This window comes from Macaca mulatta, chromosome 5, assembly GCF_049350105.2.
Source record: "Macaca mulatta isolate MMU2019108-1 chromosome 5, T2T-MMU8v2.0, whole genome shotgun sequence".
NCBI lineage: Eukaryota > Metazoa > Chordata > Mammalia > Primates > Cercopithecidae > Macaca > Macaca mulatta.
The window spans coordinates 153,870,681-153,887,195 of record NC_133410.1 but is presented as its reverse complement, the minus strand read 5'-3'; the positions used below and the strand labels follow the sequence as shown (position 1 = coordinate 153,887,195).

Sequence of the window (16,515 nt, the reverse complement as noted above, 5' to 3'; positions counted from 1 at the left end):
TTATTAGCAAGTTTTACTTTATTTTATTAATTAATTTTTTATTTTGAGTCAGGGTCTCACTCGGTCACCCAGGCTGTAGTGCAGTGGTGTTATCTCAGCTCACTACAGCCTCAACCTGAAGCAGTCCTCCCACCTCCGCCTCCCAAGTAGCTGGGACTACAGGTGCACCACCACACCTGGCTAATATTTGTATTTTTTGTAGAGACAGGATTTTGGCATGTTGCCCAGGCTGATCTTGAACTCCTGAGCTCAAGTGATCCACCCACCTCAGCTTCCCAAAGTGCTGGGATTGCAGGGATGTGTGAGCCACTGCACCTGCCTGAGAGTTTTACTTTAAAAAGTTGTTCCTCACTTTTACCCTGTTAGTGGGACTGTAAACTAGTTCAACCATTGTGGAAAACAGTGTGGCGATTCCTCAAGAATCTAGAACTAGAAATAGCATTTGACCCAGCCATCCCATTACTGGGGATATACCCAAAGGATTATAAGTCATGCTGCTATAAAGACACATGCACACGTATGTTTATTGTGCACTATTCACAATAGCAAAGACTTGGAATCAACCCAAATGTCCATCAGTGACAGACTGGATTAAGAAAATGTAGCACATATACACCATGGAATACTGTGCAGCCATAAAAAAGGATGAGTTCATGTCCTTTGTGGGGACATGGATGCAGCTGGAAACCATCATTCTCAGCAAACTATCGCAAGAACAGAACACCAAATACTGCACGTTCTCACTCATAGGTGGGAATTGAACAATGAGATCACTTGGACACAGGAAGGGGAGCATCACACACCGGGTCCTATTGTGGGGAGGGGGTGGGGGAAGGGATAGCATTAGGAGATATACTTAATGTAAATGACAAGTTAATGGGTGCAGCACACCAACATGGCACATGTATACATATGTAACAAACCTGCACGTTGTGCACATGTACCCTAGAACTTAAAGTATTAAAAAAAAAAAGAACTTGTGGACACACACACACACACAAATAAATAAATAAATAAATAAATAAATATTAAAGGCAAATAATGAGAATAATTATAAATGATTCTAACAGTTTGTCAACAAGGTTTGATAATACATGTGCTTATAAAAATTAGCAAATGTTATTTTATGTATAAGCTTGATATTAAAATAAACATTTCCATAATTTGAAAAAAAAAAAGTTGTTCCTCAGTCTTCACATTCTTACCAATATATCTCCTTTGCTCATATGTTATTGTTTCCTATCTTTTTACTGCTAATTTATAAAAGTTTGCAATACAGTCTAGCTATTAAACCCTTGTTAATTTTAGACTTCACAAATATTTTATCTCAGTTTAGTGTATGTTAACTTCTACATGTGTACTTCTTCGAACAGAAATCCTGATTTGTATATAGTAAAATCCAATGGATTATTGCTGAATTACTTTTGCTTTTTAAAACAGATTTACTTGAATTTAATTTTTTTTTCTTTTTTTTTTTTTTTTATCTGAAACAGAGTCTTGCTGAGTCTCCCAGGCTGGAGTGCGGTGGTGCGATCTCGGCTCACTGCAAGCTCCGCCTCCCGGGTTCACGCCATTCTCCTGCCTCAGCCTCCCGAGTAGCTGGGACTACAGACGCCCACCACCACGCCCGGCTAATTTTTTTATATTATTCAGTAGAGATGGTGTTAGCCAGGATGATCTTGATCTCCTGACCTCGTTATCCGCCCGTCTTGGCCTCCCAAAGTGCTAGGATTACAAGCGTGAGCCACCGCTCCTGGCAGATTTAATTTTTATGTTCTTTATCAGAGTTCAACCTTTTTTTCTATAAAGTTCTTATGCATTCTTTGTCAGACTGATTCCCAGTTTCTATGTATTAATAGTTTTTATTGCTATTCTAAATATTTTATTTTGCATTATATTTTCTAGTTAGTTGTTGCTGCTAGGGAGGAATATATTTTATATTTGTGAATTTAATTTTTGCTCTGTTTACTATAGCATGCCAAAACTTCCTGGCATTAAGACAGCCATCTTATTTTGCTCATGTATTGTGGGGCTCAGGAATTTAGACAGGAAGCAGTGGGGACAGTTTGTCTCTGCTTCATGATGTCTGGGGCCTCAGCTGAGAAAACTTAGTGGCTGCAGGTGACTTGACAGCTGGGGGCTGGACTTCCCTGCAGGTGCCTTCACTCACATGCCTAGCGGTTGATACCGGCTGCGGAGTGGGACCTCAACTGATTTTTTAGGCAGAACACCTAGATGTGGACCGTTTGCTTTCTTCTCTTGGGCTACTTTGAGCTTCCTCACAATAATGATATCTGAGATCCTGGCATGCCAAGGGGAAGTTGCTAAGCTTTTTATGACCAAGTCTTGGATGTCATGATCAGGAATGTGCTGGTGAGAAAGACACCAGTATCACTTGGATGTTCAGTGATGACTCTCCTCTGCATGCCAGGGCTGGTGATACAGAAGGTGGTCACAGAGCTGGGTTCTTTAATAGCATGGCCAAGTACCAATAGCCATGTATTGGTACTTAATCATTGAGGGCCAGGTCAGAGGGGCAACCAAAGGCCTTTGACCTGTAGGGAGTTGTAGATATGGTTAATTGAACATGTGTCCCTAGGGGTAAAATAGGCAGCAACAAGGGTACTGTTTAACATTAGTTGTAAGAATGAAGCAAGACTAAAGAAGCAGAAAGTTGAGAGTAGTTGTCCAAATAAAAATTCATGATCTTTTATACAGTTCCTGTCCTTGAGCCAATTTTCAGATCCAGAACCCATTGATTAAAGAAGTGTCTGGGTCCCTAGAAAGAAAGACCTTGCAATACCAATCATCTGTTGTAAAGATTTCCTCAGTGCCTCTACAAAGTAACCTACAGTCATATTCAAGGGGCTACATACACTGTGGAGATGGAAATAAACGCAGGTCTGGTGGACACAGAGTCTAAGTTGACATTGATTCCCAGAGACCTAAAGTGTCATCATGGTCTGTAACAAGTGGAGCCTATGGGGAGAGTTAACAAATGGAGTCCTGGCCAAAGCCTGACATATTTTTCTTGTACCTGAATGTATTTGTGGTATTGACATACCTGGCAGTTGGAACCCTGGGCTCCACTGGGTCCCTGGCCTGTGAAGTAAAACTATCACAGTGGGGAAAGCCAAGTGGGAGCCTCTGAAATCTTCAAAGTAAGGAATTCTTGGGTCGAGGAATGAGATAAACATGTGGACTTGCATGTGAAGTATGTAAACCCAGTAGACAAAATGAGTTGGCCCAAATTTATGTTAGCTAACCTTTGTCAATGTGTCCACTGCAATACTGGCAAAATGCACACACAAAGTGGCCGTGGCAGTTGAGACAGAGATTGCACATGAGCCCAACAGCAGTGACTGCTACTCATCAAGGCCTGTCTAGCTATTAATACTTTCAATATTTAACCTGCCAACCACAGAGATAAATGTTAAGCCCCTGATATGGCAGGGTTCCTCAAAAAGACCAACTGGCCACTTGGTCACAAACTGACTTCACTGGGATTCTTCCATGTTGGAAATGCCAGCAGTTTCTTTTCACAGGAATACTTATTCCTGATAGGGATTTGCCTTTCCCACCTACAGGGAAGCACCACTACCTGGGAATGTATGGAATGCTTGTAGACATAGAATTCCACGTAACATAACATCCAACCAGAGAACCAACTTTAACTGTAATATGAGAGCAAAAAGGTGGGCCCATGATTATGCAATTTATTAGTCATATTACACACTACTTCTCCCACACTGCCCAGAGGCTGCTGGGGTTTTAAAGTGTTAAGCAACTTGCTGAAGGGGCAACTGATGCAGTAGGTCACAAGCAGTACCCTATGAGATGCAGCACCATCCTCCAGGAAGCAGAACATTCATTGAATCAGAGACCTCACTGTGGCACCACATTTTTATCAGGAACCGGCAGGTTCCCATGGGTCTGGAACCAAGGGATAGCAGTAGAATCGGCCCCACTTACTATCATTCCCAAAAATCTACTGGGGTACTCTGCAGATACCTGCCTGGGCTCGCTGAAGGTTGAGAAGCCCTCATTTCTAAAGGGGGCATGCGCTCACCCAGGGAAATAGCAAGAGATTCCTTGAAGTACAGGATACAGCTGCCCCTTGAATACTTTGGGATATTTATGTCCAGGGATCACCAAACAAGAAAAGAAATCATCACCTTGTCATAATTGACCCTAAAATGCATGAGGAAGAAGATTTCCTGGTATGATAGAGACAAGCAGGAATATGTAGCACTCAAGTGATTCAATTTGAGCATCTCTTGCCACTCTTTGCCCATATAAATGGAAACATGCAGCAGGCCTAGCCAGAGAAGTTCATGTTTAATGGGATATTCTACTCCAGAAAAACTGCCAAGGCCAACATAGAGTGAAGAGAATTTAGAATGGATAGTGGAGGAGAAAGATGATGAGTTCCAGCTGTAGCCTGGAGACCAACTGCAGAGACAGGGGCTTTATTTTGTCTCTGAAGTATCCCTCAGGAAATTAGGTCCACCAGAGCCCTTGAGGAGCTAGCTATTTCCAAATATCTTGGAGAAAAGACTCGCTGACCAGAAGAAAGAAGGTGACTACTCGGCAGCTTCCAGTTGTCTGCTTCTCCAGGATTCACCTCACTGTTCAAGCCACGTTCAAATTCTTCTTGGAGAGACCCTGGTTCATGACTGAGCAAGGCAGTGGTAGCAGAGGTTAGGTCCTTATTTGGGTGGTGTCCAGCCAGCAACTGAACATGGCAGTGGTGTAAGGGCCTCGTCCTTTGTTTACTGTGCAATCCTCCTCCAATGGGCAGTCATTACTGTGAAACTTCCTGCTGGGCTGGCACAGACATTGTAAGGTCTTCATCATGTTCTGATGATTCCCTCTTCTCAGTCTTGCTTCCTCAGTTTCTCTTTCACAGGACTTACTCTTCAGTAAAATATTTGCACTCTTAATTCCATCTCAGTTTCTGCCTTCCAGAGAGCCTAACCTGCAATACATTTCATTCATTTTTGTAACCAGATGACTTAGCATAGTACCTGGAACATAATAGGTGCTCAATAAATATGTGATAACAGGGCTCACTTTATTTACTGCAGTCTATGGCAAACTGTTTACCTAGTCATGGTCTAGTAACATGGCAAGGCAAACAAATTTCCTTTCTCCTTTTTTACTTTTATCTTCTGATTCAAGAAACCTTTAAGGATTTGAATGCAGCAAAGGTGATGATGTTTTTGTTGGCTTTTTATTCATTAAAATGAGACACAATCTAATTCTTCCAAGTCATTTACAATTTTCTGAGGCAGAACGTTTTCCAGGCTGGGAAAAGAAGACAAATTTGTATTTACATCACAGGGCATTTTCACCAGATATTTTTCTCAAATGACTAACGATGTGTTCATCACAGCCAGTCAAATTTGAGATGCTACCCATAGGGACAAGACAGTAGAAATAGCCCATCAGCCAAAAAAACCACATAAAAGCCTTCAGTGCAACTCTGAAGCCACCCACGCAGCTGCCTAAGCAATCAGTCAGGGCACAGAGGCAGGAACTCAACTCATGTGGTGGCTAAAAGACTGTTTGAAGAGCTTGGCAAAAGCTTGTGGATTTCATAAAGGGGCTTTTACAATGAGAAACAAAAAATGATTTAGATCAGCTGCCCCCACTGCAAATCCAGTTTCCTGTGTCACTTTGTGGACAGCTTTGCCACTATATATGAGGCTTTGCTTCAGAGAACTAATATAAATAGCACTATCAAAATGTACTGCACAGAACGAGAGCAATTCTGAGAGCACCTCTAGACAGATGAGAATCGTCTATCTCTGGGTCAAAGTATTTAAAAGGAAAAAACTTGGGCAATTGTTTTTATCTCAGGGATGAGAAGAAATGCCCCAACAAATTTTCTTTGAGCTTACTAGTGACAAAGTGAGTGAAAAGCTGACCTCTGTACTAAAAACCTGACACATTCTCTACAGCAATGGTTCCCAGGGGCGTCAAGTTCATGTACCTTGCAAAGCAGAATCAACATTTGAGGAACCTTACAGAACGGCTGTAAATTCCCACCGTACCCTTTGTAGTCCTACTAAAAGTCCTACAGTCATTTTTGAGTGTGAATTTTGGAGTGATTTATAGCAATCATTTGAGTGAAGCACTATGCAAAAACCCGTGAAGTCTGCTAATGCATACACCTGGCTCTCACCTTGGCCAGCATGCCAATCTTGAACTTCCTCTTGGACAGAGGCCACCCATTATTATGAGTTGTGCTAAAGCCTGGAGTGGTTTTGAGATTGAAAGTAAATGCAGTTGAAGATCGGGGCTATACACTCCTGTTCACTTGAGACATAAAGAACCTGGTATGTGTGTATGTAAGCCCTCCATCCTACCCTTCTAGGAGAGAGAAAATAATTTGGTGTTCTTCTACCACTCAATTTATATTCAAATTAAAATATAATAATTTTTCCTGTGTGGAATTTCCTTGCTGTTTTGTTTTGTCAGGCAAAAGAAACTCATTTAATTAAAAGAACCCTTAAACATATAAAGCACAATTGACTTCATCTAAAGAGAATTGTTTTCACATGTTCATGTATGTATTTGTAATTTATACTAAATACAAACAAACATCCTGTTTTGTTGCCACATTAAACAACTGCTGCATATGTCTTCTGACTTATTTCTGGGGACACAGAGTGAATTTTGCAAGTAAATTCAATTTCATGTGCTAAATACATCTCTTTTAAAAGGTGAATGAATTGACTTCAATGGAAGCTTCTGATACAAGCCCTCTAAATGCAAAATGCTAGGGGAACTTTGCAAATCCGTTACCTATAATACTATACGGTACCTCTAATTTCTAAAACCCACATTGCAAATGGTTAAAACACATACATGCAATAGACTATGGTTTTAACCAGCATTGGGTTTTCAAAGGTTTAAATGTTACATAGCAGCAAAAAAAGAAAAAAAAGGGAGAAATGGTGAGAAGTTGCATTTTTGAGAATTGAATATGTGCCAAACATTTATGAGGCACATTATGTAGTTTCTGGTAGCCATACAAAGAGGGTAGCTAGTCCAGTTAGTTGCTCATCATGTTTATCAACACATACTGTATTACACTTCTTGGGAGTCAACTGCAATTTCTGCTGGAAAACTGTGCTAATGAGAAGTCTACTTTTTCCTAGTATCAATTAAAAGAAAATCTTCATATCAGATGCACATACTTTTTAAAATAATTTAGTGAGCATAATACTCATGCCATACCAAGAGAAAAAGTATACAAAACAGTGTTTTGGCACCTTTTGTTAATATCAATAGTTTGAACAGATTATTTCTGAGTGACAAGAAATTAATCAGTACATGATTGGCTGGAAAGCATAATATAACTCAATAAGAAATTCCAATTCTGAAGACTGGAGGTATTATTAGATGTCATAAAGAGAACACCTGGGAAGTTACAAGATCTCATCCGAAGCTATCTATATGAGAAAGATGATGGCCCAGTTACCTACTGATGCATAACAAACTACCCAAATACTGGTGGCTTAAAACAATTTATTAGTAGTAGTATGTCTCACTCTGGGTCTATTGTGTCTATTTTGTGGGTTAGAATTTGGACAGGGTACAGTGGGGACTGCTTGTCTCTGCTCAACAATGTCTGGGATAATTCAAATGGCTAGGGGCTGGAAGAGATGGGAAAAGGGTCCAGCCATCTCTCTCTTTCTCTCCATCTCTCTCTCTTTTCAAGCCTATGTGGCTACCTAGTGTCCCCTCACTATATGGTAGCAGGCCTGTCAGACTTCTCACATGGTAACTGAGAGTCCAAGAGGACCAGACAGACTGGCATGGCATTTCTTCTGCCATACTTCGGTGGTCAAAGCAGTCACTCGTCAGCACAAGGTCAGGAGGAGGGCGACCAGATCACACCTCACAGTTCTCAAGGTATAGATAATCATGGAATTATGGCCCTTTTTAGTGAACCACAGATGAATGATAGAGATATTTAAAATTTTCAGGCATAAAAAGTCATGATTTCTTTTTAAGAGTATTTCCGATGGAGGCCGGGCACAGTGGCTCACACCTGTAATCCCAGCACTTTGGGAGGCCAAGGTGGACAGATCACTTCAGGTCAGCAGTTCGAGACCAGCCTGGCCAACATGCCAAAACTCTATCTTTACTAAAAATACAAAAATTAGCCAGGTGTGGTGGCACGCAACCGTAATTGCAGCTTCTTGAGAGGCAAGGCACAAGAATTGCTTGAATCTGGGAGGCAGAGGTTGCAGTGAGCCGAGATTGTGCCACTGCACTGCAGCCTGGGTGACAGAGCAAGACTGTCTCAAAAAATAAAAATAAGAGTATTTCAGATAAAACAAAAATTACTTGAGTTGTCCAGACACTTATATGCATTCTGAACTCACATGAATAAGCACATTTCAAAAATATTATATTGGATCCCACTTATTTTATCCTAAATCTTTGTCCTTACTATTTTGGGTTTCTATGTCTTGATATTTAATAGCAATGACATTTAAAGCACAATATTTTAATCCACAACAATAGCATTATTTTCTCCTCCAATGTAAAATAACCGACCGACAAAGGCAATCTATTAGGAATACCTATTGTGGCTTCAAACAATCTTTCTGAAGATTTTGTATTCACATCAGCCTTTAAGAAAGTGAAGTTTTTAGAAACACAACATAATAATTTAACAACAGAATTACACATCTGAGTTTAAAGGAATGTTGAACCAGCTGTTTAAATGTGAAATAAATCTGTTCCTACCAATAATCCTATAAATATACTTTAAAAACCACATACTATCTACCTAAGTAAAAGCAAACTCAAGTAATGATGCAGAACGTGGGTGCCCTGTCAGTAGGGAGACTCCTGGCAATGTGAAATCAGAATGGTTGCTTAAACTTCATGAATGGATCAGAGAGCACCAGTTCCCCAGCCCCACAATCTCCCATGTAAGATCTCTTGCTTGGCATAGAGCTGCCTGCTCTGTCCGATATTCAGTTTTTCTCAACAAATGTGTCTTGAGAATCAGAATCAGGTTCTGTGCTGGAAACTGAATATTAAATGACATGGTCAGTGCTCTGGTGGGAATGTCAGTCCAATGTTGATTTTCTATTTCCCATGTTCCTTGTCCTCCTTGAAGCAGATCATGGCAAACTTTCCCCATTGCTCATTCGATATGTTTGTTGAGTGGTATTCTGCACCAGTTATGTGAACCACTTGTAAACAAAAACAAAAAGATGCCACGGTTCCATAGGTCCTATGTTAGTTTCCTAGGGCTGCCATAACAAGGTACCATAAACCAGGTGGCTCAAACAACAGAAATTCATTATCTCACAGTTTTGGAGGCTGGAAGTCTGAGGTCAAGGTGTCAGCAGGAGTGGTTCCTCCTGATGGCTATGAAGGAGAAACTGTTACATGCCCCTCTTCTAGCTTCTGGTAATTTGCTGGCAGTCTTTGGCATTCCTTGGTTTGTAGATCTCTGTCTTTATTTTCACATGGTACTCTCTGTCTGCATGTCTGTGTCGAATTTTCTGTTTTATAAGGACACCAGTTATACAGGATTAGGAACCCGCCCTACTCTAGTATGACCTCATCTTAATTACATCTGCAATAATCTTATTCCAAATAAGGTCACATTCTGAGGTGCTGAGGGTTGGGACTTCAACGTATGGATTTTGAGGGGACACAATTCAACGCATAACACGTCCTCAGTAGTCATAATTACAGAGCAATGACCCTCTGTGCCTCATAAATAAAGCAAATGTACTTTTCTCTCAAGAATGAGAATATATAGGGACAGAATTATTACAATAGTCAGCCAGTTTTTGAGTACTATCAACTTTGTTCTGCATGTGGCCTAGGCAGGGATAATTTAGAAACAATATTTTATGCAAAAGAAAGTAGAAGGCCGGGCACGGTGGCTCACACCTGTAATCTCAGCACTTTGGGAGGCTGAGGCAGGCAGATCACGAGGTCAGGAGATCAAGACCATCCTGGCTAACACGGTGAAAACCCATCTCTACTAAAAATCAAAAACAAAAAGAGAGAGAAAGAAAGTAGAAAGATTCCTAGAGTGTCTGAAATTTATTCACTTACCATACGTTTACTGGGCATTGTTCTGAGCAGCGAGGACACAGCTGTGAGCCACATGGACAAAAATCTCTCCCTTCATATCACATTCAAATGAAGGGAGACAGCAATAAACAAAACTAGCAAGTAAATCACAGTACTTTAGTAGGCATCAAATACTATGAAACCGAGGTAAGGTGGTTGGGAAATACAGGGGCTGGGGAGGAGGCTGACATTTTAAGCAGGGTGGTTAGGGAGGCCTCGCCTAGAAGGTGCCATTTGAACAAGTAGAGGAAGGGGGTGAGGGACCATCTATGTAGGTGGCTGGGAAGGGCTGCAGACAGAGAAAACAGCTGAACAACTGGTGGGGTGGGAGTAAGGCTGATAAGTTTAAGGAAAGCAAGGAAGACAGTGTGACTGGGCAATGAGTGAGAATGAGAGCAGTTGGTGGATAAGATCAAGGAGACATAGAGCCAGATGATAAAGCGACGTGTGGCCCATTGTAAGGATTTCATATTTTCTCTAAGTAAAGTAGGAAGCCATTGGAAAGTTCTGAGTAGAGGAGTGATGTGATCTGACTTGGATTGCTTTAGGATCACACTAGTTTTAAAGGGGACAAGGAAGGAAGCAAGGAGAAGCACGAGGAAGCTGTTGACATAGTCCAGGTGAGAGATGTTGGTGTCTGGGGCCAGGATGATGTAGGTGTAGGTGGTGAGGAATATTTTAAATCTACATATATTTTGAAAGGAAGGCCAATTATATTGGAGATGCGTTGAGATAGGGCATGAAAAGAAGGAAGGAAGCAAAGGAAGAAGGAATGCAGGAAGGAAGGGAGGATAACTCCAAAATTTTTGGCCTGTGTCAAATGGCAAATTATCTTCACCTTTCATTGGTATCAATTAATTCTTTTATCTAAATGAGATGAATAACAAATCATGAATACATCCATCCATCCATGAATATAATGTTATGAGAGTACATTTAAAATGTTTAACATGAGTTGCCTTAAGAAAGGGTAGCTGTCTGGGCATGGTGGGTCATGCATGTAGTTCCAGCTACTTGGGATGCTGAGGCATGAGAACCATTTGAACCCAGGAGGCAGAGGTTGCAGTGAGCTGAGATCGTGCCACTGCACTCCAGACTGGGTGATAGAGTGAGACTATGTCTCAAAAAAAAAAAAAAAAAAAAAGAAAAAAAAAGGAAAAAAAAAGAGAGAGAAGGGTGGCTGAGAGCAGGAATAGGAGGGAGATTCTTCCCTGCCTCCACTTTTGTATCTTCAAATGTCAAACCATTGAAATGTCCTTATGAATACAGTCAACATTTTAAAATTTCCCTGGCAGGTGTGTGGAAGCTTGTACAGCAGGAGAGCCTCAGGACAAGCTGCCGGTTACTTTTTCCTCCAGTGTCCCTGTCCTGATCTCCTGCTCGTTGTCCCATGACTCGCTCTTCTGAGGCAATGCTTAATTCAGCAGTATATAAACCAAAATTAGAATGACTCAGAGAACAGGACCCCTAAGCATTACAGTTTATATCATTATGAAGCAAATTTTTCCATGCAAGTTTCTTTAGATCAGTTCAAAAACAGTGTCTGCATTTTAAGAAACCATAAGCTACTGTTAACATCTGATTTATAATAGAGGCCCATTCTCCTAACCTGATAAATTTATATCTTGGTGAGTGGATTAGATCTCATTATGTGCTACTGTATATATTGTGGAAGTAACGTTGATTAATGAAATAGATACATTTTCTCTTACCTGAATGCTAAATGTATTTTATTTTATATAAAACTTCATGCCATCCAGCCTAGCTCCATTAACTTTGCAGTACACTTTTTATATGTAAATCATAAAATCATCTGAACCTCTAACACTTAGGGACCAATTTCAAGAACATACATCGATCCAAGATGTCTTCCATGATGCTTTTCAAACTTCATGACTTTAACAAACAGTTTTTTGGAAATATATGACTAAATTATTTTCCTTACTCTTTTTAGAGGTCTAAAATCAGCCAAATTTTTACTTTTTATGTTTCTTGGTCTAGGAATCTAGTCATGGAATCAACAAAGTTGAGTAGACAGAGAGTTTATTATTATTTTTTTTAACAAATATAAGTCATCTAGGTTGTAGCTCCTATGCCTTATGAATACAAACCTTTCATTTCTGCCTCAAGCTTAGAAATAAGATATAAGAAGCAAAGTGAATGGATGCTACACTTAGCTATTTGGGTGAGGTTTGTTGTGTCTAGTAGACTATTAGCTTGCTTTCTGTATCTTGGTAAAGAAATTATTAGGATATTACCTTCTAAAGAAATTGTGCTTTTCTTAGCTTGGTAAAGAAATTATTAGGATATTGCCTTCTAAAGATGAACTGCACACTAAAACAGGTACAATGACTCTCTATGAAAGTCAAGGGCTCTGGTACCAACTAGCTTTGTAAACCCTGATTACGCTGCTTACACATCTTGGAGAATTATTCCCTATGTATAAAATAAGAGGTTTTGATTAGACAGCCTGTAACTGCCCTTTTAGATTTTAGTTTCTATAATATTTAATATTTTAGAAAGAAGCACATGGGATTCTGTTCATTTAGAATCTTAGTTCTACTCTGTCATAAAACTATTTACAAGGCCCTAGGTAAAAGGGTTTCTGTGACAAACACTAGTAATGCCCACTTGCTGTGGTCTGTGTGTTTGTATCCACACCAGAATTCATATGTTGAAACATAATCATCCATGTGATGGTATTAGGAGGATGGTATCACCTTTGGGAGGTGATTAGGTCATGAGGGTGGAGCCTTCATGATTGGGATTTGTATCCTTACAAAAGAACCCCAGAGAGCTAGCTTGCCCCTTCCATCATGTAAGGACATAGCTAGAAGACATCATCTATGAAGGCAAGCTCCACCAGACACAAAATCTGCCATTCTCTTGACCTTGGACTTACCAACCTCCAGAACTGTAAGAAATAAATTTCTATTGTTTATAAGCTACCCATCCTCTTGTATTTTGTTATGCCAGCCCAAATGGAAATAATACCCCATTCAACAGCTGCTCTCTCCTTCCTTACTAAGAGAACCCCGATTTAATGTGTGCCTACAGTGTGTTTAGCCAAAATAATGCATTTTCAGACACCATTGCTCATGGGGTGATCAGGAGATGGAAGTAGTAGTCACTGGTTGAGGCCTCTAGTAAAGCTTTTTAAAAGAAAGTATCACCTGTAATCCCAGCACTTTGGGAGGCCAAGGAGGGTAGATCACGAGGTCAGGAGATTGAGACCATCCTGACTAACACGGTGAAACCCCATCTCTACTAAAAATACAAAAAATTAGGCATGGTGGCAGGCACCTGTAGTCTCACCTACTCAGGAGGCTGAGGCAGAAGAATGGCATGAACCTGGGAGATGGAGCTTGCAGTGAGCCAAGATCGCACCACTGCACCCCAGCCTGGGTGAAAGAGTGAGACTCCATCTCTAAATAAATAAAATAAAGTAAAATAATAAAATAAAAAAGAAAGTAGACTCCCAAGATAATGGCAAGATAAGTTACAGACAGGGAGAGAATACTTGCAAAAGACTTATCTGATAAAGCACTGTTATCCAAACTATACTAAGAACTCTTGAAGCTCAACAATAAGAAAATTAACAACTTGATGTAAACATGGACAAAAGACTGAACAGACACCTTGCCGAAGAAGATGTGGCAAATAGGCATATAAAATGATGCTTCACATAGCATATCATTAAAGAATTGCAAACTAAAATGATGAAATACTACTGTATGTCTATTAAAATGTCCAAAATCCAAAGCACTGAAACCCTAAATGCTGGGGAGGATGTGGAACAACAGTTACTCTTTCACTGCTGCTGGGAATGCGAATTGGTACAGTCACTTTGAAAGATAGTTTGGCCATTTCTTACAAAACTAAACATACTTTTACCTACAATCTAGCAATCACACTCCTTACTATTTACCCTTATGATCTGAAAACTTATGTCCACACAAACACTTACACACAGGTGTTTGCAGAAGCTTAATTCATATTTGTCAAAACTAAGAAGCAACCAAGATTTCCTTCAGTGGGTGAAATGGATAAACCAGCTGTGGTACATTGATAGAATGGAATATTATTGAGCACTAAAAAGAAATGAATGATCAAGCTATGAAAAGACATGGAAGAACCTTAAATATATGTTATTAAGTAAAAGATGCTAATCTGAAATGGTGTATTCATCCATTTTCACACTGCTATAAAGATACTACCTGACACTGGGTAATTTATAAAGGAAAGAGGTTTAATTGACTCACAGTTCTGCATGGATAGGGAGGCTTCAGGAAACTTATAATCATGGTGGAAGGGGAAACAGGCATGTCTTACATGGCAGCAGGCAAGAGAGCAAGTGCAAGACAGAGCAGGGAAAACTGCCTTGTAAAACCATCAGATTTTGTGAGAACTCATTCACTATCGTGAGAACAGGAACGGAGGAAACTGCCCCCATGATCTAATCACCTCCCACCAGGTCCCTCCCTCAACACCTGGGATTACAATTTGAGATGAAATTTGGGTGGGGACACAAAGCCAAACAGTATCAAAAGGATACACACTGTATAATTCCAACTATAGGACATTCTGGAAGAGGCAAAGCCATGGAGATAGTAAAAAGATTAGTGTTTTCCAGGGATGTGGCAAATAGACAGAGTACAGAGGACTTTTAGGGTAGTGAAACTACTCTGTAAGATACTATAATGGTATAGGCATGTCATTATACATTTGTCAAAACCCACAAAATGTACAACACCAAGAGTGAACCCTAGGGTAAACTATGGGCTTTGGGTGATAATGATATGTCAATGCAGGTTCATCCATTGTAACAAATGTACTATTCTGGTGTGGGATGTTGATATCAGGAGAGGTTATGCATGTGGCGGCAGGGAGTATATGGGAACTCTGTACTTTCTGCTCAGTTTCATGGTGAAACTAAGATTGCTCTAACAAAGTTTATTTTTAAAATTTAAAAAGACACATAGAGATATTAATGTAAGTAATTTTTATTCTCTCTTCAAACAAAATGCCAGTTTTCAGGAAAATAAAGAAGGTAGATCTCACTGGTGAATGCCTTTTGTTTATTTTCCTTTCTTTTCTTCCTACATGGGACTTAAACAAGATGCTGAAGGCAAACCAGCCATCATGTGAGTATGAGGCAAAGAGAGCTCAGCAGAGTTGAAAAATGGAAGGATCCTACATCCCTGTATTTATTTCCCAGGGCTTCCAGAACAAAACTCCAAAAATTGGGTGGCTTAAAACAACAGAGATCTGTTCTCTTACAGTTCTGGAGGCCAGAAGTCTGAAATCAAGGTGTTGGTTGGATCACGCATCCTCTGAAGTCTCTAGGTGAGGATCCTTCTTTGCCCCTTAGAAGGGAACCCCAGGTATTCCTGGGTTTGCTACCGTGTAACTTAAATCTCTTCTTCCATCTTCAGATGGCCATCTTCCTGAGTGCTCTATCTAAATTTTGACTTCTTATAAGGACACCAGTCACGTTGGATTAGAGCCCACCCTAATAACCTCATCTTAACTTGGTTACATCTGCAAAGACCCTATTTTCAAAAACATCAAATTCACAGGTACCAGGGCTTAGGACTTCAGCTTATCTTTTAGGATGGCACAATTCAACACAAAACAGTCCCTGATGGCATTCGGAAGTTGCTTTACCAGCTGGATTTTCTACCTTTGAACTTACGACAAGAGAAACACAAAACTCTCAATTTGTTTAAGCCTCTATATATTCAGGGTTTTCTGTATTCACAACAGAACTTAATTCCTTACTGATATGAAACTTCTAGTGAGGGCTCTGGAAATTTAAGAATGATCTGCCATGTGGATCCTACCTACTTAGAGGATAGTTTGCAACTTTTTAAAGACAGAGACCATTATTCTCTTATTTGGGAGTGGGAGGAGGTTGGGCAGGGACTGCTGCTTAGCTAAGATTTTTCTAGTCATAATTTAAAGATCAACCCTGTTTTTAAAGTAAAGTTTGCCAGATACTGAAAAGGTCAGTGGACATGCATTCAGCAGCCAAATTTAGGCCCTAATCCTGCCCTGGACTCACACCCATCTCAGATATATCTTTGTTAGTCACCCCTACATACCTCAGTGAATGAGAATATAAATGTAACTTTTGTGCGTATATTACCAGAAGCACAGTTTACTTATCCAACACAATCATGTTCAATTTTATGATACCATCTCTCTGCCAAGTGTGGAGCTTGGAAATATATGTGCCAGAAAACATGTTAGGCAGCCAACACTGAAATTTGTCTTAATTTTGAGAGAGTTGCTAGGAGTTCTTAGACCATTTTCATGGCATGCATACCAGGAACATAAGTATGATTCATTCAACTTATTTCTGGGCTCCAGCAGTGAGGACAAGCAATTGCTTCC

The 16,515-nt window shown here is 40.1% G+C and overlaps 1 long non-coding RNA gene across 1 annotated transcript in view; it reads right to left on the bottom strand.

The window, feature by feature from the left end:
* Positions 1-1,191: 1,191 nt before the first annotated feature.
* The window catches only part of LOC144340848 (uncharacterized), a 102,086-nt gene continuing 86,762 nt past the window's right edge, over positions 1,192-16,515 (bottom strand). The window contains exon 3 of the long non-coding RNA XR_013417312.1: positions 1,192-5,307. This is a non-coding gene — a long non-coding RNA (uncharacterized LOC144340848). The remainder of the gene's footprint in view (positions 5,308-16,515) is intronic.